This window comes from Balaenoptera physalus (genome assembly GCF_965194825.1).
Source record: "Balaenoptera physalus genome assembly, chromosome: 3".
Taxonomy (NCBI): domain Eukaryota; kingdom Metazoa; phylum Chordata; class Mammalia; order Artiodactyla; family Balaenopteridae; genus Balaenoptera; species Balaenoptera physalus.
In genome coordinates this window covers 148341350-148366350 of record NC_138890.1, presented here as the reverse complement: position 1 = coordinate 148366350, position 25001 = coordinate 148341350, and the positions used below count along the sequence as shown (strand labels likewise).

At 44.1% G+C, this 25001-nt stretch overlaps 1 protein-coding gene and 1 long non-coding RNA gene across 5 annotated transcripts in view; one reads left to right on the top strand and one right to left on the bottom strand.

Annotated features, from left to right (window-relative positions):
* PRLR (prolactin receptor) overlaps window positions 1-25001 on the bottom strand; it is a 206427-nt gene that overhangs the window by 137789 nt on the left and 43637 nt on the right. Inside the window, exon 2 of one of the 4 annotated variants that reach the window (XM_082453776.1) lies at window positions 11821-14974. The exons of 2 other annotated variants lie outside the window; for them this stretch is intronic. The gene's annotated coding sequence lies outside the window, so the exon portion shown is untranslated. Of the gene's footprint in view, window positions 1-8133; window positions 9948-11820; window positions 14975-25001 lie in introns of those variants that run through there. One more of the 4 variants, XM_082453774.1, reaches the window with a different exon arrangement.
* LOC309656912 lies at window positions 11259-16070 on the top strand. Its single transcript, XR_014261606.1, has 2 exons — window positions 11259-11347; window positions 15538-16070. It is a non-coding gene; the product is annotated as an uncharacterized lncRNA (long non-coding RNA).

Below are 25001 nucleotides of genomic sequence, written 5' to 3'. Positions count from 1 at the left end.
TTAATTCTGGAACTCCCAGTGGGGGCAGTCACACCGGTAGAAGGCAGAAATTCTGTTTACACGTACACACTGCCGAGAACTAGAGGTGGAGCCTTCTCAAGGGACGAGAACAGTTGTTTCCACTTTGACCAGGTGTCTTTGAGGATCCAAGATTAGCCTGTTGACCCTTCTGAGAGGCTGGGTTGGGGAGTCGGGGAGTCGGGATTATATTTTGCAGCATCTGTTTCTGTTCAGAATACGGGGAGCAAGAGGAAAGTTTTCCCAAGCATATTAGTACATTATAGGTGTATTGGGTAGTGTTGCTCTGATGGGTACAAATAACCCCACCTCGGGGCTCTCCTCCAGCGTGATGTGATGCTGATCTGATGCCCAAGACTTGCTGTAATGCTGGACGGTGCTGCCGAGCATCAAGACTAAACTTCATCTAGACTCACCCTGGAGAGACCTTAGAGAACTTAGTGATCTCAGACGGTGTCTCTTCTCCACCCAGAGGAGGCACTGACGTCTCAACTGAGGCCTCAGTTTACCCAGAGGGAGCGGCTCTCCCCTGAGACCCTGAGAGGTGCTGGCACTACTTGGGACACCTGTGTTCCAGTGCCTCTGGCCCTTTAGGTCAGGGATGACAGGGTGAAGGCGAGAGAGTCAGTATAAAAACCTCACTGAAGCAGAGAGGCAGCTGCCACTCTGCTACCCTAGGGTGTACCTGGTTAACTCATTTTGCTCCACTTCTGATGAAACAGTTTATTTCTACTGTCACATATGGAACATCTTCTTAAAATCTCATCTATCTCTCGCAAACTAGGTCACACGGGAAGATGGATATTACTTTTCTGCTGCTGTTGAGAATAAGTATTCTTGCTTGCCTGTCCCGACTCCTGTGATGGACCCATATGTTCTCAAGAATCAGGTCCCTGCTCTTGCTGAGGTTGGTGTCAGGGCACCCAAGGTGGCCTGTGGCTGGGATTTTCTGCGGGTAACTGGAGGCAGCTGGTTGCAGCAGGAAGTGCACCAAACTAGCAAAGTCCAGGCTCTTCCACTCAGTAGCTGGGGATCTTGGGCAAGCCAGTTTCCTTACTTATAAAATGGGTATAAGAATATCTACCTCAGAAGGTTGTTCTGAGGGGTAAATGTAAACACCCTGACACTATAAACAGAGGAGGGATCGCTGTCGTTAACAGAATGGGTCCCAGGTAGGAGTCAGGACACCTGAGTCCTAGGTTCCTGTCCCCTCATTAATTCAATGACTGTGAGCCATTCACTTAACTTCTCAGCCTTAGGCTCCTTATCTACCAGATGCATCAGACTGGATTCCTAAGATCCCTTTTAACCTGAAGAGTCTATGACTATCATGACTCCAAGCCCCTCAAATAATAGATGAGGGCACTGAGCCCAGAAAGGTTAAACCACTTGTCCAAGGTCACACAGCCTGGGGGCAGCAGAATCAACAGGCATCCCGCCTCCCAGTCTAGGGCTTTCCTACTGGAGTGCAGAAGCCTTCCTATTTACCTACTGAAAACAGACAGGAATTTGAGGGGCAAGAGGGAGAGAGCGACCTTGCCTTGGCCTTGGAGGTCAGGGAGTCTACCCCCTCAAAACCTCCCTGTGGACGACAACCTTTCTGGTATTTCCCTCCACTGAAACTGTATATCCCCAATCTTTTTTCTTCAGCAGCTCAGTTTGACTTTGGCCTGGGTCAGCTACCCCCTCTCCCGGGCCCACGCTGTCTCCTTAATCCCCTGCCACTGCAGTCACACGGCAGCTGCCAAGAGAGGTCAGGGGGCTTGCTAAGAAGAAGAACCTTGCGATGCCCAGAAAGCTCTACAGAGGGGCCACTGGGTCCTCCAGGCACAGCTCTTGCTGATTTCAGCAGCTTGCCTTCTGATATTTCCTCTTATTCTTCTTTACCTGGAATTCATTTGGGGCCACCAGATTTGTTTAGCCATCCACACAAAAGATCAACACACCTTATTTATTTTTTAAAGGGCTCATTCTAATGTGAACTGAGGCGAGCAAACACTTTTATTCACGTCAGCGGCTCCCCCAGGCAGCCTGGGCTCAGCCCATTTATGACATCCCTCAGTAAGCTTCATCTCCAAGGCCCAAGGTGCTGGCCCCATCCCAGCCCCCAGGGCTGAGACATCGACAGTGGGAAGTTTCCTTTTGTGGGTTCATCAGGAAGACAGGGCCTTCTATGGTTCCTTGCTAAAAGAAATGAGAGTTGCTTTTTTCCCCTCTGGGCTACTTGCATTGTGCAGTATACACAGCTTGGAGAACAGGGAAGCCAAAGCACAGACCTCATTAGATCTACACATTCTCATCTTGCACCTGTTAGCCAAGAGTATTATCCAAAATACTCACTTGGTATGGTGTAAACCCTGACCAAAAAAAATGACACAAGTCGTAAATAATTGGTAAGGCCATACTGGTGCAAACCGGCTGAATTATAACCCTGCCATCCACTAACCTTGGAGTTTTTAATTTATACCTAGCATAATCTGACATTATTGAGAGCTTCTAAGTGCCAGGCACTGTTTTACAGGCATTAATTCATTTAATTTTCATTGAAAATTCTATTTAGGTGGGGTGATGGGTTAAATTGTCTCCCCCCCCAAATTCATATGTTGAAGTCCTAATCCCCCAGTACCTCAGAAAGTGACCGTATTTAGAGATAGGTTCATTACAGTGGTAATCAAGTAAAAAATGAGGTCATTAGGCAGACCCTAATCCAATATGACTGGTGTCCTTATAAAAATGGGACATTTGGACGTAGACACTCATTTGGAGAGGACATCATGTGAAGACGAAGGCAGATATCAGAGTGATGCGTCTACAAGCCAAGGAAACACCAAAGATTGCCAGCAAATCACCAGAAACTAGGTGACAGGCATGGAGTAGAGCCTTCCACATAGCCCTCAAAAGGAATCAACCTTGCCAACACCTTGATCTCGGGTTACTAGGCTCCAGAACTGTGAGACAGTACATTTCTGTTGTTTAAGTCTCTCAGTTAGTGGTACTTCGTTATGGCAGGCCTAGCAAACTAGTACAGGTGGGCAACAGAATTATCCCATGTTACATGTGGAAACTGAGGCACAGAGAGGTTAAATGCTTCCCTAATGCCACACAGCTCACAAATGGCAGGTGGCATGCTCCAGAATCTGTCTTCTTACCTACGTTAGAAGGAGGTATTTGCCCACTGCCAGGCTCAGGGACCCAGCTGCCTGGCATATACTCACAGCCTCTTTTGGGAGGACGTTTCCTCTTGGATTAGATGCAGGGACACAATTATCCAGACACTTGTTCTAGCCCAGGATGGCAGAATGACATGGGCTGGACTATGGCCTCACTAGGAAGGGTCATGGACCGCCAAGGAGTTCATTTACTTCTTTCTCTTTACTATAGGACTACGCCGAAATTAAGCTTCATTTCAAAGGAAGAGCATTCAACTGTTTAAGACCAAGACAGAATTATTTTTAAATACTGTAATGAAGAAGGCAGATTCTGGAACAAGCTGCCCACCACTTCTTAGCCGTGTTGCACTGGGGAAACACTTACTCTCTCTGTGCCTCAGTTTCCACATGTAACATAGAATCATTATACTGCCCACCTGTGTTGGTTTGCCGGGGCTGCCACACCGAAGTACCCCAAACTGAATGGCTTACACAACAGAAATTTATTTATAGCCTCACAGTTCTGGAGGCTAGCTTTTATCAGGAGGAAATATTTGCATGATGCTGATTTTACATGACTGTAAAACAAAGCATTATAGTCACTGACAGCACCAAAACATTGCAATTAACGAGTGAGCTATTTTCCCGAAAACCTGTTGCGCCAGCTTGCTTTCCCCTGACAGGAAGCCTGAGGTAGACAGGTGTGGACATAGAGACTTCCGAAGAACATCGTTTCCAGATGATGTTATTGCAACAGCCTGCTACGTGTTCTCCATGCCTCTGGTCTCGTTCCTTCCAAACCGATCTCCACATTTCAGCCAGGACTTTCCTTCTGTAAATGGGAATCTGATTGCACGTCTCTCCCGTCCACAGTCCTTCTGTAATTTTCCGTAGCCTCAGCATCCTTGCTGGCCTCCAACTCCATCCTTAGCTGCCTCTGCCTTCCGGCCTCAGGTCTCACCCATCTCAGGGCTCCGTCCACTTTACACCCTAGTTTCCCCATTACCACCTGCTCTCTCGGTGCCTCTGCTCTTGCACTGGGCCCCTTCTGTCAGGAACACATCATCCGGTGCCCTACTCCTCCCAACTTTACCTTCAAGACTCGGTTCAGGCATTAAGTCCTTGCAAATTCTTCCCAGATCAACCCAGTTGGGTCCCAGACCTTCTCCTGCACACCCACTGCCCTTGGGTCTCTCAGGACCACCGACTTCTTCACACTTGTCATCGCCATTTCTGGTCCATGTGCCAGGGTCACTCATAAGCTTCTTGGGGACAAGGACTGGCTTTCATGTATACGTCCTGTTACACAACTGGTGCTCAGTCAACATTTGTTGACAGAATGAATAATTTGTTGAGAAATGAATAAATGAATGAGCCACAGTTTAATATTATAAATAATACGGGCATGGCTCTGTACTCTGTCATGAGCGTCTACCCCCTTATGTTCCCAGACATTCAGGGGCCCTTGTGAAGGAGCTCTGGCCATTCTCAGCTCTGTGCCCTCCTCTCTCCCAACTCCCAGTTTCCTGGGGAGCCTGGACCCCTTGCTGAGGCTTTACCTTTGTTATGCGTGGCTATTTAAATGTGCTCCAATGTGGGTGATTGAGAAATACAGGGTGGGTGGGAAGAAAGGGCATACACTAAGATAGAAGGAGGTTAAGTCTAAAGAGTGTTCTGGAAAGCTGGGGGGAAAAACTGTGAGTGGGAGGAAGAGAGAGGGGAAGGCTTTGGGTTGTGAGTGAGTCCTAGTCCCAGGACAGAGTAGGACTGAACCTAGCACTGCCTCTTCGTTTTCTCTCCACTATTACCAAATGTCGGACTTTGCCCTGAATTTCCACAAGCAGTCCCCCTGAGGAAGGCAAACGCATGTAAGCAAGAAAGTAAAATAAAAATTCTGTGCTGGTGAGCACCTAATAGCAGATGCCCTGAGAAAACAGATTGTGGTGAGACGCGGGAACTATCCTTCTCATAGAAATGTTTGGATACAGAGAACTTAGTGGTCATTCTCTGGGGGCCCATATGTGCAAGAAATGCCCCAGGGACCGGCCAGGCTCAGCAGATGGGGCCAGATGCTGGTGTGTTAGGAGAGGCCGGCTGTCCCAACGCTGAGTGAACCTTGGCTCTCCCCTGCTTGCTGTGTTTCTGGCTACCTGGAGGTGTTGGGGCCACTTCTGCTGCCCCATGGGAGAAAGAGCACGGATGCTGATGCCTTGAGAACACACAGAATCAACACCGGGCCATCCTCCCCGTGGGTGTGTCCCCCTTCTTCGGGGATTGCCATTTAGGGGGCTTCAAGGTGGGAAGGCATCTCCTCCTCCTGGCATCTCGACCCTCTGCCTCTGATTAACTATTCACCATCAGCCTCAACTCCCCTGGTAGAGATAGGGAGCCATATGTGTGTCTCTGGATGAGCCCCCCTGTTCAAAACAGGCTTCAGGCCAAGCAGCCCACGTTCTTTCCCTCAGATAAGAAATTCTCGGGAATTCCCTGGCGGTCCAGTGGTTACGACTGCACGCTTCCACTGCAGGGGGCACGGGTTTGATCCCTGGTCAGGGAACTAAGATCCCACGTGCCGTGAGGCGTGGCCAAAGAAAATAAATAAATAAATAAATAAAATAAACTGCTGTTTCTCAAACATTTAAAAAAAAAAGAAATTCTCAAGCGTTCTCCACCCTGGTGCTGACTCTGTAAGTCATCTGGGCACAAACATGGGTAGGATATGGACAGATCCCAAGCAAAATACCCTCATCGTCTTACCAGGCTCATTCACCCCTTTCATCACAGGAAGAGAAAGTGCTATGGGTACCAAGGAATGCCAGTATCACACCCTGGGAGAGGACCTGATTTTAAGCAGTGACCTTGCGCAAGACAAAGGTCTGGCTGGTCAACTCTTTTGCCCCGGGAACACTACCCACGTGGTGAATTCTGACTGGTGAACGGCTATCGATCCGGCGGTTTCTGAGCTGATTTTCCAGCTCCCCTGGAGGGCTGTCCCCTTTCACCCAGACTGTCAGCTGCACTCCCTTGGCTGGGCTCCCACAGCTCCCATGCGTGGGCTGCTGCTTTGTGGCACAGACCTTCTCTCCTCCCAAATGTGAACATCTGGAGGGCATAGCTCGTCTTCCTCTCACAGCTGTTTCCTAGCACCTGAATCACCCATTTGGTCTTCCTGTCTCCAGAGCAGTTGTTTGGGCTAATTCTGCTGCCTTGTGATTGGGTTGAAAAGTGAGTGCTTGGAGAGCTGGATTCCGGTCCTTTGGTGAGAGTGCCTTTTTACCTGGGATGTTAGGTTAGCTTGAATCTCCCTTGGTTTTCCTGGCTCCCTACAGCTTGCCTCTGCTTCTGTCCACAGAACATCTGCAGGGGCAGATGGTGGCAAGAGAGACGCATTCTTGGTTGAGGAGGGGAATGTCCCAGGCAAGCTTTGCCCCACCACAGAAAAGGGCTCAGCTGAGCGAGCGGTGAAGACCTGCCTGAGATGACCGGCCAGCCTCAGAAGCTTCAGATCTTCTGGTGTCTGGGCAAACTTGCTCTTTAGGAAAGGTCTTGGAAGGTTTAATGGGTTCAACAAATATTTATTGGATGCCTGCATCACACTGGGCTCTCGGGACGAGACTGACATGGTTCCTGCCCTCATGAAGTTTCTGTCTGTAAGAGCAGGAGAGGCCTGGGGGAGGGTCAGTGAGAAGCAAGCTTCTCCCACCAAGCACTAGTCTCAAGAACCTGCCTTAGGCCTGTTCAGGCCTCTGCGCTCATGTTTATTTTCCCACTTCTCCAAACCTTCCTCCTTCTTCCTTCTATCATGTCCTGTGGACCTTGCTGCTTTCTCTGCATCCACCATTTCCATTGTTTCTGCTTTTTTATCTTACTGAAAATTCTGCCCAAATGGATAAAAATCCTGTTGCATATCCATACAATGAGAGATTATTTAGCGCTAAAAAGAAATGAGCTATCAAGCTGTGAAAATACATGCAGGAACTTTAAAAAGCATATTGCTAAGTGAAAGAAGCCAGTGTGAAAACCCTACATCCTGTAGGATTCCAACTATATGGGGAAATTCTCTGTGGAAAAGGCAAAACTATAGAGATAGTAAAAAAGGTCACTGGTTGCCAGGGGTTTGGGAGAAAGGAGAAACGGATGAATGGGTGAAGCACAGGGGATTTTTAGGGCAGTGAAACTATTCTTTATGACACTGTAATTGTGGATACACGACCTTATGCATTTGTCAAAACCATGGACCTGCACAACACAAAGAATGAACCCTAATATAAACTATGGACTTTAGTTAATACTCACGTATCCATGCTGGTAATTGTAATAACTGTACCACACTAATGCAAGATGTTAATAATAGGGGAATCTGTGCGTAGGGGAGAGGTGGGAAATGGGAATTCACTATATTTTCTGTGCAATTTTTCTGTAAACCTAAGATTGCTCTAAACAAATGAAGTCTGTTAAAAACCAACAAACAGGAAACAAAAACCTCAGCCCAAATCACCAAATTTCTCTTGATCCTCTGGTGCGGCCTCCACTGGGTCTTCACAGTTCACTGCCTGGCCTCTCTCTGCCTCCCAGTGAGATCCGGAGATGTTCCGGACTCCCCATCAGTGCAATGCATCCGTGTCTTCGCCATCTTTTGCTCTCCCTTCCCACACCCTCGGGACTGATATGTCATGTGACCAAGCCACTGTGTCCTCATGCTGCCCTTTTGATCTTTGCTCCCATGCCAGGCCCACACTCTCTCCCTGGAACACCCGGGGTCTAGAGGGGGCCTTCATGTTGGTTTTTAGGTTCACATGCCAGCTCCGCGCTCATCTCTTCTTAAAACAAGAACCTTTCCCTAAGATCTTTGTGCAGCCATTGATACCCTCATCATACTCCATGCCTTCTGGCCATTTCCAATCCCAGAAGAGAAAAACCAAAAGGAAAGACTCAAACCTGACAAAGAGAGCTGAAAGTCTCTCACCTGTGGCCTTCCTGTCGTCTGTCACCCCGCTCCCACTCCCGGCTGGAGCCTGCCGCATCTTTGTTATGTGTCTTAGAGGCCTGAGATGACATTGTCCTCTACATTTCCTCTCCTGACAAGGAGAGCATTGGGATTCTAACCAGTCATCTTTTTACAACCTGGGAAAAGGCACAACCCACTGTTAATAATTTATTTGCATATTAAAGTACAGAGGGTTGTTAATCATTGTTCAGTTATGGGGATAGGGCAGGCAAGACAATCTCTTGCTAAAAACATGAGGGCACACTTTGTCTCTGCAGGTTTCAAGGGTCAGAGCCTGGGGTCAGGGGAAGGCTTGCTCATGTGTGTCTATTGGGTTTGACTGGGGGTGAGGGAGAGGACCTTAGTCTTTAACAGGTTCTAAGTGAAAAGTCAATGTTGATTTGGAAGGAAAATACTAATACTCAAGTTTCCAGAAAAGGCAGTCCATTAACTCCTGTGAAACAAAGGCACTGAAAAAGACCAAGAGAATGGCTTGTTCTGAAACCACATTCAATGGTCCCATACTAAGCCCACGCTCCATGGAAGGCCACTCTGAAGAGTTTGAGCTCAATCCTGCAGGCAGCAAGGAGCCTATACGCTTCCTGGGACGTGACAAGAGTGTGGCAGGATAAAAGGACAGGAAGTGAAGAGAGGAAATTCAATGGAGAAAAAACAAAGGGAATGAAGGAATAGTCCTACTTTCTTAAAGGTTCTCATTCACACGCTGTCTGCCTGCTCAGAAACTGGACACACATAGACAAAGGGGACTCATATACGAGAAGCACGTTTGGGGATGTCTAAGGCCAACTGAGACCCTTGAAGGAATCCTCTGAAGACTGGTTTCCCTGGGGAGGAGCACGTCCTCACACCCTCGTTCCTCATACCTTATCTCTTCCTCCCACCAGGAGAAGCCAGCAAGGGGAGCGGTCCCCCTGCAGTGCGGGCCAGCTGAGGCCAAGGGACACCTGCTCTGAGCAAAGAAGCCTCACTGGCCGTGAGGGTCTTGCTCTAGACTCTTAACTCCCCAGGCTTTGCAGAGAGAGAGAGTAGTGCCACGCACTTTGTAGCTCTAGAACCTGGTACATAGTAGCTACTCAATAAATGCTTAGGGAAGAAATGGCTGTATGACATTTAAGCCACCGCTTCAGGATAATCACCTTCAAACTGCCTAGGCCAACTGTTCTCTCTTTGGATGTCGCAGCACTGGGGATTGTAATGCTCCCATGAGGCTGGGCATGGAAGGGGTGATATGAAAGGCCTAGATTTCTCTTCCGTCTCCTCCAACAGCATAAGAGGATACTCAGGGCACAGTAAACTGTCACACTGCTGGGAGAATAGCTCCAAGTTTTCTGAAGGAGACACGGCAGGGTTGTGTGATATTTTTAGTAATTCCCTGGATCCCTGAGAGAAAAACAGCAAAGAAAAGTAACCAGATTTTGCTCATCAGAGTAGAAATCTCCAATGTGTTCTGACTGTTCATGCCTCTGGCCACCAAAGGAAGCCATCACAATGGCATTTGAAAGAAGAGAAGTCCTCTGTTCCTCTGAGGAAGTTGCCAATGACTGCCTTACTTGGAAGTTCTTACAAAATCATACTCTGAAATGTGAAACTGATTGGGGCTTGGCCTATTGTGCCTGAAGGTGGAGTCTTGAGTGGGAGAGAGGAATACTCTCTGCCAGGGGCTTAGAAGGAAAGTCAATGTAGGGCAGGGGGAAGGCTGGGACCCCAGAGAGCAAAGCAGAACAGAGCCGTAGCTGGTGAGGCTCAACTCCTTGACAAGGCGGTTTCTGCTGAGACGACCCTCCGTCTCCCAGCCTTGCCACGAGCACTGCTCTGCGGGAGGGAGACGTGGACCTCCTGCCTGGGAACCTGGGCAGTGGCCCACAGACCCTGGCAGGACTCTCCAGCATGTGTGCAAACAGACTAACTGGAGGCCTGTTAAGACCTCCCCCAGGGAATGGGTCTCAGGGGCCGGGTGTGTAAGTTCCTGGGAACCACTTTCCTCTGACCTCAACATTTTTTTTTTTATTCAAGATCGATTAATTTGTCAAGAACTTCAGCCATGATGGGAAATAAAATGTCACAAGTGGGAAAGGAAGAGAGTAAGGCTGGTTCTACCCATGAGCTTTGCTACAGAGTAGCAAATCGTTGGAGGGATTCACAGGCTCATTAGGAGTGTTTGAAGCTACAATCATTTTTTGGTTTTCTTTTTGCTTGCTTTGAACTTAATCAGCCACAGGGTCAACTCCTCCCCTTCTGGCTGCTTCCCCAGGTCAAACTAACTGCCGGGCTTCCCCTTGGGAGGGTTCCCTTGTGGCTCAGATCTGGGAGCGACCGACTCAGGTGAATGATTAGGGTGAATGATTAAGACTCTGCCCAATGCCACCCTTGCTGAATTTGCATAGGTGCCGCCCCTCAGCAGCTCCCCTGCTTCTGTCTGTCACTCGTGACTACAGCTGCTCGGCCCCTCATCACGCCCTTCAGTCTTTGAGGCTGGAGAGACGAACCTACAGGGCATAAGTCTGGGAGGAGGCTCACAGTAAATCCGCCAACTCACCCGGCACCATCCCTGGGAGCGCTCTGGGGCCTGTGGCGGAGAGCCGCCCGCTTTGGGAAGCTTCCGTCGCCAGTGAGCACGGCTCAGAGCACGCGGCCTTAGTCGATCTGCGGACAGGAGCAAAGCTCCCCGAAGGCAAGGTTCATTCAGGGTTCCCACCCCACTTGGGGTTGCCATCTCGCATCTGCATCTGGCCCCGAGGATTCTCCTCGGGCAGGCAAGGGCATGCGGACAGAGGCTGGTGAGCTAAAGGAGCGCCGCCCGTCCTGGCGAGAGGGAAAACCAGCCTCTGATACCCGCCCTGACGATGGCGTAGCAGTGCAGGGGTGCTGCATTGGAGACGCTGATGGGACCATCGCTCTAGCCAGCCCTTCAATTCCTTTCCAACATCCTCACCCTCCCTTCGGATGCCCCAGTGACAGGGCAGCCTTCTAGGTAGCCCAGCTCTACTTCGGGAATTTGCCAAAGATGGTGAAAAATTTTACACTCCTGCTGTGGACATCTCAGGGACCCTCTGAGAGCAGGAAGGTTGAGAAAACCTTGTCCCAGAGAAGAATTCCCTTGTCTTGCTCAAAGGGTGCTAGCCCCAGGCCCTATCGGAGTGCGGCTTAGAGAAGTTGTCTTACACCTGCCAAAGTAAGCAAACAGAGCACTATTATACCGTGCCCTTGACTCTCAGGAGTATTCCTCCAGGTCCTAGGAGGCTGCAAAGCTGGTAACCTTCAATAGGCTTCCTTGGCATTGCACAAAAGGGGTGTTTCTGTGGGATGCTTACAGAAATCTCTTTTTATTTCATCAAACAAACCCTGGCATTTTCAACTTCTTCTCTTTGCCTCTCTCCTTTCTCAAAGATAAGAGCCTGAATTCCTGACTCTGATTTCCTTGCCCCTGCTCTTTAGTCACCTGGCCTTTTAATCTTATTTAATTTTATTCTTTGTTATTTGTGGTTAAGCGGGAGACACTGGTTCTCTAAACAGGAAAATATTTTGCCTACTGAAGAAAATATTCTTTTGGTTTCTTGCTTCGTATCACTAAGCTCCACCACGCGGTCTTTTTCCTCTCTTTCCTCCCTGTCCCTTCTTTGCCACTGAAAATTATGTAATGCCTACCTGGTTTGGGTTATAAAATTGGTCACTTGGACTGTGTCTACAGCAGCTCTGACTGTGGTGTCCTCAGTGAACTGCAGACACTCTACAGGTAACTTGTTAGTCCGATGATCTGCTTGTGCTGAGAAGCCGGAAACCTTCCCTGCAGCCAGCTGATCTGTCCCCCTTGAAGTCTTCGCTCCTAAATCACAGTCACCGTCACAATAACAGCAGCAAAGTTCAAACGAACTGAATATGTGTCGTTTGCCCGTGCCCTGGGTTGTCCCCTCCAGGCTGGGTTCTGGGTTTTCCATAGAGCTGGCTGCAGAGAAAGCAGCGTCCCTTGGCAGAAAGCTCCAGCACTGGAATAGAGGTTCTTTTTCTCAGAAGCAGGAAAAGTAAGAGAAAATGCACAGAAAAGTAGTCCTAAGCCCACCCCCCAAATTCACCAAAAGTTTCAGAAGGCTCATACAGTTCCCAAGTCAACCGGGCTTTTTCTTCAGTGTAAAGAAATTTCTGGGCTTCCCTGGTGGTGCAGTGGTTGAGAGTCTGCCTGCCAATGCAGGGGACACGGGTTCGAGCCCTGGTCTGGGAAGATCCCAAATGCCGCGGAGCAACTGGGCCCGTGAGCCACAATTACTGAGCCTGCGCGTCTGGAGCCTGTGCTCCGCAACAAGAGTGGCCGCGATGGTGAGAGGCCCGCGCACCGCGATGAAGAGTGGTCCCCACTTGCCACAACTAGAGAAAGCCCTCGCACAGAAACGAAGACTGAACACAGTCATAAATAAATAAATAAATAAATAAATAAATAAATAAATAAAAGAACGTGAATTTCTAAAAAAAAAAAAAAAGAAATTTCTACAGGAGAAAAAGATCAGCCGAGAGACAGAATTAGATGCAGACCCTCTATCTTTTCTCCCCCTAAGCCAGGCTGTGCACTTTGTGGACATTTTCAACTTAAGATATCCCAGATATGAAAGTGGTTATGATTGTGAGATAGACAACATACCCGGTTGAAAAATGTCATTTTTTCTGAAAGGAAGAGCTGTGATCTATTTCGTTGCACCAAATGGCTAGGAAGAATAATAATTCCCACTAATCTTCTGTGATTAGGGTTATAATAGAAAGGTTTCCAAGGTGTCATTTTTATAGCTATAAATTTACCCTAAAGGGGATGGAATTTCAGAAAACAAAAAAAAGTTTTCTAAAAACTTTTTTCAAAAATTGAAAATAGAAAAAAATCCAACTCATTTAAAATATGTTCTCCCCCTTTACATTTTACCTTTATAGTTCTCTAAATAAAATCTGGTTATTTACATGAGCAATGCATGTAACCTATCTTGATATTCTAAAATGAGGTGATTGTAAACCTGTACATGAGACCGAAAATTAAGATTTTGTGTATTTCAATTCCCACTACATTTTGCAGCTGCGTCACTCCCCAAAATTCCAAATTTGTACTCCAAGGCATCAAAATTTCCCAGAATATATCTATCATCATAACTAAATAGAAACCCAGGACTGAATGAATATAAGAAAAGCAAAGGCTTTGATAAACTGTCCAGAAAAAAAAAAAAAAAAAAAAAAGCAGGGGTAGGAGTTGGTCATAGCCCAAAGGGTGGGTGTGAGTTTTAGAAAATGCAGCTCTCTTTCCGGCCAGCATGGTCCTCCAAGCCCTGAGCAAGAAAGGAATGGTAGGGCTGGATGAGGAAAGGGTGGCACTTTGAAGATGGCTGGTTGTTTAGGTGACATGGAATGGATGACATAGGAAGAAGACCAGTGTGAAACTGACTAGCTCTGACGTCCTGGGCAATTCCTGCCGTCTTCTCCTCTATAAAACGGGAATAAGAATACTTCACGTGGCTATGGTGAGGTTTAGAAATAATATACTTAGTGCACGTGTCCCACTGGAGGCACTTGGTAAATGGCAGCTCTCATGAGAGTCAATGACCCTGAACACAAGAACAAATCAATTCTGTCTCGGCCACAAGCTACCAGGGCCTTCCCTCTGTTTACTCTAGGGCAGAAGAGGTTGCTAGTCATTCTCAGAACATAAAAACCCTCAGGGCAGTGATTTTATCCACCTGGTTTGTTGACGGACAACTGCTTTGCCCAGCAGCCAAAGAGAGGGTGCTCAAAAATATACTCTTTGTAAATGGCAGCTAAATTTCACTCAGTGAGTTTCTATACTATAAGGAAAGGGAGATACTCTCATGGACATATTCTGTAAGAACAAAGGTTTTTTTTTTTTTTTTTTTTTTTAAAAAACCAAACTGATCTGGCAGCTGTGGAGAGAATATGGGACTGAGGGAAGAGCCCAGATTTTTCTGGGCATTGCTATGAGCTGTCAGGATATTAGGGCTGTAGTCCCAATTCTAACACGAAGAATGATGCGTTGCCTTCGTACCATTCTCTTCAGTTTAGAGAGTCCCTGGGTACGTCTGGCCTGATGGATCCTCCTATGTGAGATATCAGGCCAAATAATACTGATAGGGATAGATTAGGATAATTAAATAGTCAGTTTTTAGAAATCCCAGTAGGGGACTAAGGACAGAAAGGGAATTTCAACAGAGTTTGAGAGACTGTTGTAAGCTAATGACTACTCAAAAGAAGAATCCAGTAACCTAGCAGCAATCTACACTACCTTGAAGGAAGACCAGGCATATCCAAGAGCCAGACACACTCAAGCCACAAACCCTGATAACTAAAACACAAGACAATAGATATGGGGCCTGAGTCTTGTTACGTGAAATCAGAGAGTTAATAGTCCTTGAAGAGCAGCATTTCTGCATGTGGCCAAGACAGAAATATGGGTGAAAGGGGAAAGAAATTAGGTGAAAGGGGACATTATATCAAAACCTGAGATAAATTACCGTATTTTAGTATATGTTACCACACTTTTGCTAATATACGCATGATTTAAATAGCACCATGACAGTCCCGGTTAAACCATATAGGGCCACAGGAGAGACTAATGATGTAAGCCTTGACATCTGCTGAAGAATGAGTAAGAAGGTGGTCTTCTCTCCTCCTCAATTTTTCTTTGATTATAAAAATGTAGTCCTCTTCATTCTCAGGGCTGCTATGCTCCCTTGCCAGCCCGCTTGTATCTCTCACAAATGTTCTGTGTTAATAAGCTCATTCTTTGCCTGCGGCTTTGCCTCACGCTGAATTCTTTCTGTGATGAGACAAAAGAACCCGAGCTTCAGTAACAGGTGAGTGGTTTTAATCAAAAGACAGCGGGTTCGAGCCCCCTCCTAGTCAGGGATCATGGGTTCAAGTCCCAATCTGAGTTTTGGCTGGGTTCGAGTCCCATCCGAGAAGGAGCGCGGTTTCAGCAGCAGCCCCATTTTATAATAAGAAGCCGAGAGTCCAAAGGGTTAACAGATTTTCCCAGTATCATACTGATGAATAGAAGCAGAGTTAGAACTCAAACTCAGATCTTTTATCCTTCATAAGACCCTGCCTCTTCTTCCAGATTTTAGCTATATGGTACTAGCAAATTCCATGGCTCAATACCCAGGTCTGGAGATAGATTCAGTCTCTACCAATCTGTACCTTTAAGCAAGTCATTTATGCTCTCTGAAACCCAGTTTCTTCTTTAAATGGGGATAATAATGATAGCCCTCAAAAATTACGAAGAGTAGAAGCAATAATGCATATGAAGTAATTAGTACAGTATCTAGCACATAGCAAATGCTAAAAAATCAGTTATTAATTTTACTATTATCCTTGTTCCAGACTTTGATTCCCATCCTGGAACTAGGAAGGCAGCCATGGAGTAGAAGACAGAGCACAGGACATGGCATCTGTCGGAACACCAGAGTCTGAGCCCTGGCCTGGCTACTTCTCAGCCATGTGGTCATGCACATGCCATGTCACTGTGGTGACTTAGTCTCTTCATCTCTGAAAAATGAGGCTATTCATATATACCTACTGGAGGACTTCCCTGTTGGTGCAGTGGTTAAGAATCCGCCTGCCAATGAGGGGGTCACAAGTTCGATCCCTGGTTTGGGAAGATCCCACATGCCACAGAGCAACTAAGCCCGTGTGCCACAACTACTGAGCCTGTGCTCCAGAGCCTGAGAGCTGCAACTACTGAAGCCCGCGTGCCTAGAGCCCGTGCTCTGCAACAAGAGAAGCCACTGCAATGAGAAGCCTGCACACCACAACGAAGGGTAACCCCTGCTCACTACAACTAGAGAAAGCCCGCATGCAGCAATGAAGACCCAATGCAGCCAAAAATAAATTAATTAAATAAATAAATTTAAAAATATATATATACCTCCTGGAGTCGCTGTGAGAATGGAATGAAAAATACAATCCCTTGAAATACTCTGCAAAGGAAAGGTAGTGTGCAGGAGTGAACAGAAATCCAACTACTGCAAACTTTCTCTACTTCTTCTCTATGTTTTAATAATGAAGTATGTTGCCAAAGAACCTTCTATCTCACAAGAGTAGCTGAAAACTTGGATCCATCTTTTGTGACTCAAGGAAGCTGCATAAAACAAAGATATGAGTTCAATCACTCACTCTGCTGGTGCCATCTTGAGGAACTATAAGGAGAGTGGCATAAGCATAGTAAGCATTGCTTTGGAGCAAGGGAGTAAGATGAAAGAGAGGAAGTGATAATTACCTGGACCAAAAAAGGGTGGAATCTTCAGCAGAGTTGGCACAGGCTAATTATGGGGGGTCATCTCAGCAGTGAAAGAGAAGGGCAGCTAGCACTGATGTGTGCTTGCCTAAGTTAATAGCTGGAGAATGACTAATGAGTACTACAGATGAATCTTTATGACAAGAGATAAGACCCATGCTGCCTGGAACACAGACAGGCACTAGGGAATGAGCTCACTTAATTTAGTGTCTACCAAGATGCCTGGGAGCTCTGGCAGTTCTAAGAAGACACTCAGTTCTTAGGGAAACCATTGACTTGGGAGAACATGGCCCATTCTCTTGCAAAACCATGACCCCCAACATATGTAGTTGATCTTTGAGTGAGATTTCTTGTACAAGGAAAGCCAAAGCAGAAAGAAGTTGACTCTTCATTTGAACTCATCTCCAAGTAGAAGACTTCACATCTTTTTTTTCAGGCTCTCCAGCAGGACCTAGCCGCACCATTATCACTACCTCTCAACATTGCAAAAAGAAAACAAACCAACTCTCTTTTCCATCTAGCAGTTACCTCTGCTTTATACAGCCTCCCTAAGGCAACAAGTGCTGGATCCAGTTTGGCAAGTGCTTCTGAGAAATATATCATCCGACCCAGGAGAGAGCTTATATATGGAGGGAAGTCCACCTTTCACGTTTATCTTGTTACTTCTGTCATGTAGCATCACATTGTCTGAAATTTGTCTTGCTATTGGGACACTTTGACTTGTAGCTGCTTCATCAAATGTAAATCGTGTGTCTCCTTCGGACTATGAACAACAAATTCTACGGTAACAAAACAAAAGATAAAATCTCCCCATAGAAAGTAATCCAAATGCCTCATGGCCCCTCCTCTTAAGGAGTTTTTATTATAATTAAAACCAAACAAAGTGTCCACATGTAAACTAAAGGACTATCCAGAGGGCCATTACCAATAAGCATTGGAGACAGAAGGACATGGAAAGACGCTGGGTCCTGGGTTTTCGTCTATAATATAATCATAGAAATACTTCTTCATGTTCTACCTTGTAAATATGATCAGAGGATTAATGAAATACTGTTAAAGGTATGTGCCATATACACACACAGACATAAAAATCTATATATCTATATCTATATCTAACTCAAAGTACATGAAAATTTTGGAGGTATAAAGATGGACATGAAGATGACAACTACTTCCAAAAAGTGGACTGAATATCTTTTTCCATATGGGATGGGTGAGCATGATAAAACAGAATACTAAGGTCTTGGTGCAGGCCAGTACTTGTAAATTATTTCATACTTTAGAGCTAGAGAAACCTTCTGAGACCATTCTCGTCCAGCCTCAGACATCATGCTCTTGCTCTGCCTTAGCACAAACCTCCAATAGTTATTCAGTCTCTGCTCAAACACTTCAGGGGAAAGGGAGGTGAGTACTTCACTTAGCAGCTGCAGTTATCACAATCCTAGTTAATTTGAACGCTTTTCTTTAGATTGCTAGATAGGTCCTGCTGTAACAATTCCCATTGTTCTGGTTCTAGCCTTTAAAGCCTCCCTCCTCCCGCACAATAAATCTTTGATGTTGAACTTCCAGCAAATCCTGATTCTTAGTAAGGTATTGAAAAGCTGGGGATACTCAAAACACAGTAGCTGATTTGTAAAAATCACAAAATTTGAGTGATGTTATAAGAGTATACTTAACATCTGGGCTTCTAAGAAAAATGATATCCTACTCTTCTGGTAAGGGCAAAGTAAGAAGACAGCCCTAAGGCCTGTTTGGATGTTATTAATATCAACGCATAAAGAGAAACACTTGCAGGACCTGTCTGTCCGGTTCTGACTTCAGCTTACACTCCAATGTCTTTTTTATTCACTCTATGAATATTTAAACAAAACCAAACAACCAGTATTTATTAGGCACATAATATTCTCTCTTAGATTTTTAGCTTTTACCTTTCAGTGTCTTGCATAGTAAGTGCAATTGCAGTATTTGTAACATCTCAGAGGGCTCATCAAATCTGTTAAGATTCCTTTGAGATCTTTCTAGTACTTCTCCGTGCTTAACAGGAAACCAGTTCCAGATATCTGGTTTCATATAGCCATGAAAGGGTAAGAAAAAGATATCTGGAGACATGACTAGGGATTATCCTTCATTCCTTGACCCTGAGGCTTGTATTATCATAAGCATTAATCCAGCGGTCTCCAACCTTTTTGGCACCAGGGACCAGTTCTGTGGAAGACAATGTTTCCACGGACGGGATCGGGGTGGGGGGGATGGTTCAGGCGGTAATGAGAGTGATGGGGAGCGATGGGGAGTGGCAGATGAAGCTTCGCTCGCTCACCTGCCGCTCACCCCCTGCTCTGCAGCCCAGTTCCTAACAGGCCATGGGCCGGTACCAGGGGTTGGGGACCCCAGCATTAATCCTTTCAGTTTCAAAATTGGCCAGTTATCAAAACTGTCCTGGAAGGCAGCCTTTACTTGTAAAAACTAGCATCAGTAGAACACAGACAAATGCATAAAGTTTGCTAGATCAAAGGAAGATAAAGTTTTGTTAAAACTACAGACTCTGCAGTCAGATTGCCTGGGTTCACCTAACTAGTTGTGTGACATTGGACACATTACTTAACTTCTTTATGCTTTAGTTTCCTCATCTGTAAAATGGAGATAATAATAAGAGAACTCACCTATTGCTTCTAACAGGTAATTTATATATTTCCATTGGGTGATCTTTAGTCAAATCCAGGGTGGTGGTCCCTAGCTTTTGGAGGGATGAGTGTAATCTAGCAGAGAAAACTAAGCCTCTGAATCAAGAGACCTGACTTCAAGTCTTCTACTAACTGTGACTCCCCCAAATCACAGATCAAACCACTTAGCACAGTACTCAAAGCTCTTTACCATTTGACCCCAACCTACTTTTTTAGCCACACTTGCTGTCACTTCCTATTTCTTCTCTTTATGTTCTGCCCATCAGACTACTTGCAGTTGCCCAAAATATTAGGGACATGTGAATCACTGTAAGTTTGTGTGTGCCATTTCCTCGATAGAATCTCCTCCTTACTCTCTTCCTGCTTCTTCAATAAGTGCCCTCACTTCTACCCGTGACTGTATTACAGCTCTGTCCTCCACTAGACTGTGTGCTTCTGGAAGGTAGAGAGTGGTCACCTTTTCATCTTGGTGCCTAGCATAGCATCCAACATGGTGGGCAGGCAAGAGCTGCTTGCAAATGATTGAAAGAATAAATGAATATGTTTTACGAAAGTCTCTTAAGAATGGTGATCATAATAGGGCTCCTTTCTCCGTTAGAAAAATACATGAGGGCATCACTTTGAATATAAACTAATAATACAAGATATACTAACAATGAAACCTTGACTAAAGACATGAATGCAGTATAGCCTTAGGCCACTCCTACACTCCTTTGAAAGCCTGAAAAAAACATTCAAGTGGCAATTATTTTATGTGTCCCTGGAAATGTCAGTGGAAGTTTCTCTGTTAATGGAGCATCTGTCTTCTGACAATATGGGGGATGGTGCATAATGACCCCATTCGTGGCTTTGCTCTTAAACACATTATGAATCCCTGATGACTTCTCATTGTCGGCTGTGTCCTGGATAGATCCCGCCCCAAAGGGCAGTGGGGACAGGAGAGGATCTGAGTCAACCACATCTTTCATCTGGCCCTGGAAGGAGCACCAGTTACGAGGCCACCTTGTTGACATGTTGCCTCATATGCTCCCTGGTTTGAGAACAATCCTTTTAGAAAGACTGAGCTGTCCTTTTCAACAGGCAATAGAAAACTCAAAGTAGATTCTTGTGCTATAGAGGTTGGGCTTTTGGCAAAGTATGGTTTAAAAAATTCTTTAGGTACCATCAAATATCTGGTTATGCCAGAGGTGACAGTGGTGACAGAAGATGCCTTGCTCAGCAGGACATTTTCCTGAGGATGTAACTAGCAAGACCCACTAAGTAGAAGAAAAGAGGTGAGAGACCAACATTTCTTGAGCTCCTACCATGGCAAAGTGTCATTAGGTTGTGTCTGAAATCATCACAAGAAGGCAGATAGCATCCTATGGTGCCAAAACTTTGGATCATTCTGCCCATTTGTGGTGTGAAGTACTGTCCACCACTCATGGTGCAGAGGGAAGCAGATACCTACTAAATGATGGTCCAGTGGCTGGAGGTGTTAATGTAGATCTGATGGGGGCTTTGTGCTAGTCTAACACAGCTTTGCTAATAACTTTTCAAACATCTGTGTCAAGACAGCAATAATTTATATGGAGTATTAGTGGGACTAACTTCTTGAATATGGTTTCCTAATAACAAAGATCCTCTCTTCATCTAGTGGGCAAACATGGGAAATTTGAGACTTTACCAAGAGCTCAGAATTGCTGTACTAAATATTTTGGGCAGGTAGTTAATCTTTCTCTCCTTGAACCTTTCTCTTTGTTTGGTATCCTTGGTGTTGTAAGCCAATATTGAGAAAGTTGAGATTGATTTTTCTGAGGGTCATTAAGAGAACAACACAGCTCTTATTTTTATTGGTTGTGATAAGAAAAATCATCAAGATGAGGACATGCGTGTTTCTTAGAAACACTGTTTTTTGGGACAATGTTTTCATGGTACTTTAGGGAATATATATTTCAAAGGCTAATTGTGTGAAACTTTTCTCTCAAAAGAAGATTGGAAATTAACATTGTTGTCTTACTTCTGGATTAGAAAAGTATCCTGGGCTGAGAGTATATAATACATACTCATTAGCAATGATGAAATGCTTAGTTACATTTTGAATCTTATGACTAGGGTAGATCTATTTCCTGAGGGAGCAGGTTTTGGGATTTTTCACTGTACACAGCAGAGGGTACCTACAAAATGCCCATAGAGCTGTGCTGGGATTTAGTCTTAAGTTTCTGAGCCTTTTGGTGTCATTCTTCAGAGACTCTCACCTCCTCAATCTTAGCATCCCCAAGGAACAATGCAATATAATTCCAGAGTCAAAAGCTTTCCTGGTAGACATAAAGGGCATAATTCTAAGAGATTAAAAAATACATTTGCATGAGAGTCAAAAGATTTTTAAACAATATAGGAGACTCTTCCCAATTCCAAAGACTGGACTCACCATTTCCATACATGACAGTGGTAGAGGTCAAAGGAAGAACTTGAATTACCCAGTGTAGGAGACTGTGTCTTACACATCTCTATATGGCTAATTTCTAGAATGTGCCTGATACATCACAGGACCTCAGTGAAGATTAGTTGACTTGAATTCAAGTGTCATTCAGAGATGATAATGCCACATCTTTCCAGACATACACCTAATCACCTTTTTAAGAAAGTAACAAAAATATGATTAACCACCTTCCTCTCACCCCTTTCCCCAGGACATTTGGTCATCTGTAAAAGGGTTTTCTTGGTGAGACAGCACTTGAAAATGCTAAAGACTTCTAGAGGGTTCATTATGTATTTGCCGTTATTTATGTGTATAAAACAGAGAAACATTTTAGTTGTTCATACAAACTTGGATTTGATTAAACTGAAGGTATAGTCAAGATTTGTGGGGGAAATATATAGAATGATAAAATCTTAAAACTGGAAAGAATTTAAAAAGACACTTACTAGATTTCTGGAGAGATGTCCCTATTTTTGATTACTTGTAAAGACATGGGGTGGAGGAGGGGAGAGAAGGAAAACTAAAAAATACCCAAAACCAAGACCTACAGTCAGTCTATAGTCAGAAACTTGAAATGTTAAGATGAACATAACCCATGGCACTGAATTGAGAATCATCATTATTAAGCAACATGTGATTTGCTGCTAGAAACAAAGCCAAACTGTTGGCTTCAAAGAAGGTAGGGAGTGTGTTCGTTCCTTTCCTGAAAACTGTACAGCTATCCCTCTGCTAAATGGAACCATCTTCAACCCAGCCGGGTGCCCTTTCCATATCTGTATAAAAATCTCAATCCCCAGAAATCAATGAAGTTGGATGTTACAAGACTGAGTAGTGGCACAATGAATCCTGGAACACACATTCAATAAGAAAAGGCTACAGGGGAGAAAGGAAGAGTCCATGGAAGAAGGGCCTTCTAAAGATGATGAATTTTTGTGTTCTCTATTTTGAGTGCAGGAGAATAGACAGTGGGGGAAGAGAAGGTCCTAACTGAATACACAGAGCTCTATCAGCGGCATTCTTGTCAGGAGCTGATCTTGAACTAGGACAGGTCATTCTGCCCTCCAGCTGTGGACCAGAAAACTTACAGCCCAGTACATATTGAGCAGGCCAGGAACACACTGCACATGCTATGTGTTCACAAATATTGGGTCTAAGGAGATTGATTTTCATTCCTGGATGAATAAACATGAAAAATAAATAGCATAGCTAGTGGAAAAAGTGCATAACAAGGGAACTGAAACATCATCTCAAAGACAATTTTAGAAAACTGTTTCTCACCTCAACGGATGTAGAAAAAGGACACTGTGGAAAAGGACAGGTAGCCATTCCAAGATAAAGGGATGAAAGAAGAAAAGGTGCTGGGTGAGATAAGGAGGGATTGTAGGGAAGCAAAAAGGAATAGCATTAATAATAGTATTAATATGTCCACTGAAGGCAGTAAGAGGTAAAACTGACACTATAAGAAACAGAATCAGACACTCCCTAAAATATAGAAGCTGTACACATTGTACTCCCTAAAAGGAATAAACGCGGTAAGAGATGGTAGATACATAAAATGGGTAACAGAATCAAATCAGTGTTAATTTGTACTCATGAAAAAGAGAAGAGTTATCACCATGAGATACCACTACATACCCAATAGGACAACTAAAATGAGAGTAACAACACCGTATGGTAGTGGGGCTATAGGACAGCTGAAACTCACATGGCTGGTAGGGGTGTTTTACACAACCACTTTGGAAAACTGTTGGTAGCTTCTTACCAGTTAAACCTATTCCCACCCTTTGACCTCAAAATTCCACCCCAGGTAATTAGTTATACAAAGGAAGTGAAAAATATGTCCACAACAACCCTTACAAGAATATTAATAGCTCCAAACTGGAAATAGCCCAGGTATCCACAAATAGCAACATCAATAAACAAACTGCAGTGTATTCATATAATAGAATTCTACTCAGCAATGAGTGAAATGAATTACTGATATAAGCAATAACATGGACAAATCTCAAAAAACATTAGAAAAAAGTGAAAGAAGTCTCATACATAATATTGTAAGATTCCATTTATATGATATGCAGAACAGGCAAAACTAATCTAAGGTGATGGAAATCAGATCAGTGGTTACTTCTAGTCGTTCGATTGCCTCGGAAAGAACATGAGGGAATTTTCTGGAATGATGGAAATGTTCTGTATCTTGATAGAGATGTGGGTTACTCAGATATTTGCATTTGGCAAAACTGCTAAAACTATCCACTTTAGAATCTCTGTATTTTATCAGATGTAAATTACATCTCTAAAAAAGCATTCAAATTTTTAAAAATATATTTTAAAAAAGAAAATATTCTTTTCCATTATAGGTTATTACAAAATATTGAATATATTTCCCTGTGCTATACAGTAAGTCATTGTTATTTATCTATTTTACATTTACTAGTGTGTATCTGTTAATCCCAAACTCCTAATTTATTCCTATCCCCCGTTCCCCTTTGGTAACCATAAATTTGTTTTCTATGTCTGAGTCTGTTTTGTAAATAAGTTCATTTGTATCTTTTTAAAGACACAACATTGTAATTCAACTATACCTCAATTAAAAAAAAGAAAAAGAGAGTAAAGAAAATATAACCAAAGAAATATTCAAAAATTATAAAAAAATTTTTAAAAAACCTTCCCAGTGCTAATGCAAGATCTGACTCTGGAAATTGAATTGATTCGGCAAGTACTATGCAAAATCAGTAAAAAGAGCTCACACCTAGATATATTATGATAAAATATTTGAATTAGATTGTAAAACCCATAAAATCCAGGAAGAAAAACTGATGACTAAGAGACAAAAATATGGATGAGCTCAATTTTTCTACCACATGACTAAATACGAAAGGCAAGAAAGATGGTGAGATAAGAATTTTATACCCAGACAAATCATTATGTTGAAATCTGACAGAAATTTGTTCATGCTAACCAAGGCATTAAAAATATATATATATGACCTACTTGCCCTACTTACAATAATTCTTGAAGACATCTTTTAGCTGCCTGAGAGACGAATTAAAATAAGAAGTCAAAAATCAGTAACTTGTGTTGTAAAATGACAATAGCTATGGACACAGAAATCAGATAACCATAGAACTGTCCAGGAATATACTGTAAATGATTACCTGCTGAGCAGGTAACATAATTCATGAAAGAGAAGTCATGTAATATAAAATACTGACAGTAACTTGAAAGAAAATGTTAAATTATTCTTATAAATACTGAGAAAAGTGTTGGAAGGAAGTAAAAATGGATTAAACTTCTCATCTGTGAAGGAATAATTCAATCACACCATTTCATTCTGAACTTGATTAGAAAAGTGGATGTTCCTGTCTTTGACTTTGGTAAGCATAAAGTATAGGTAGAAACGTTTTGAAAA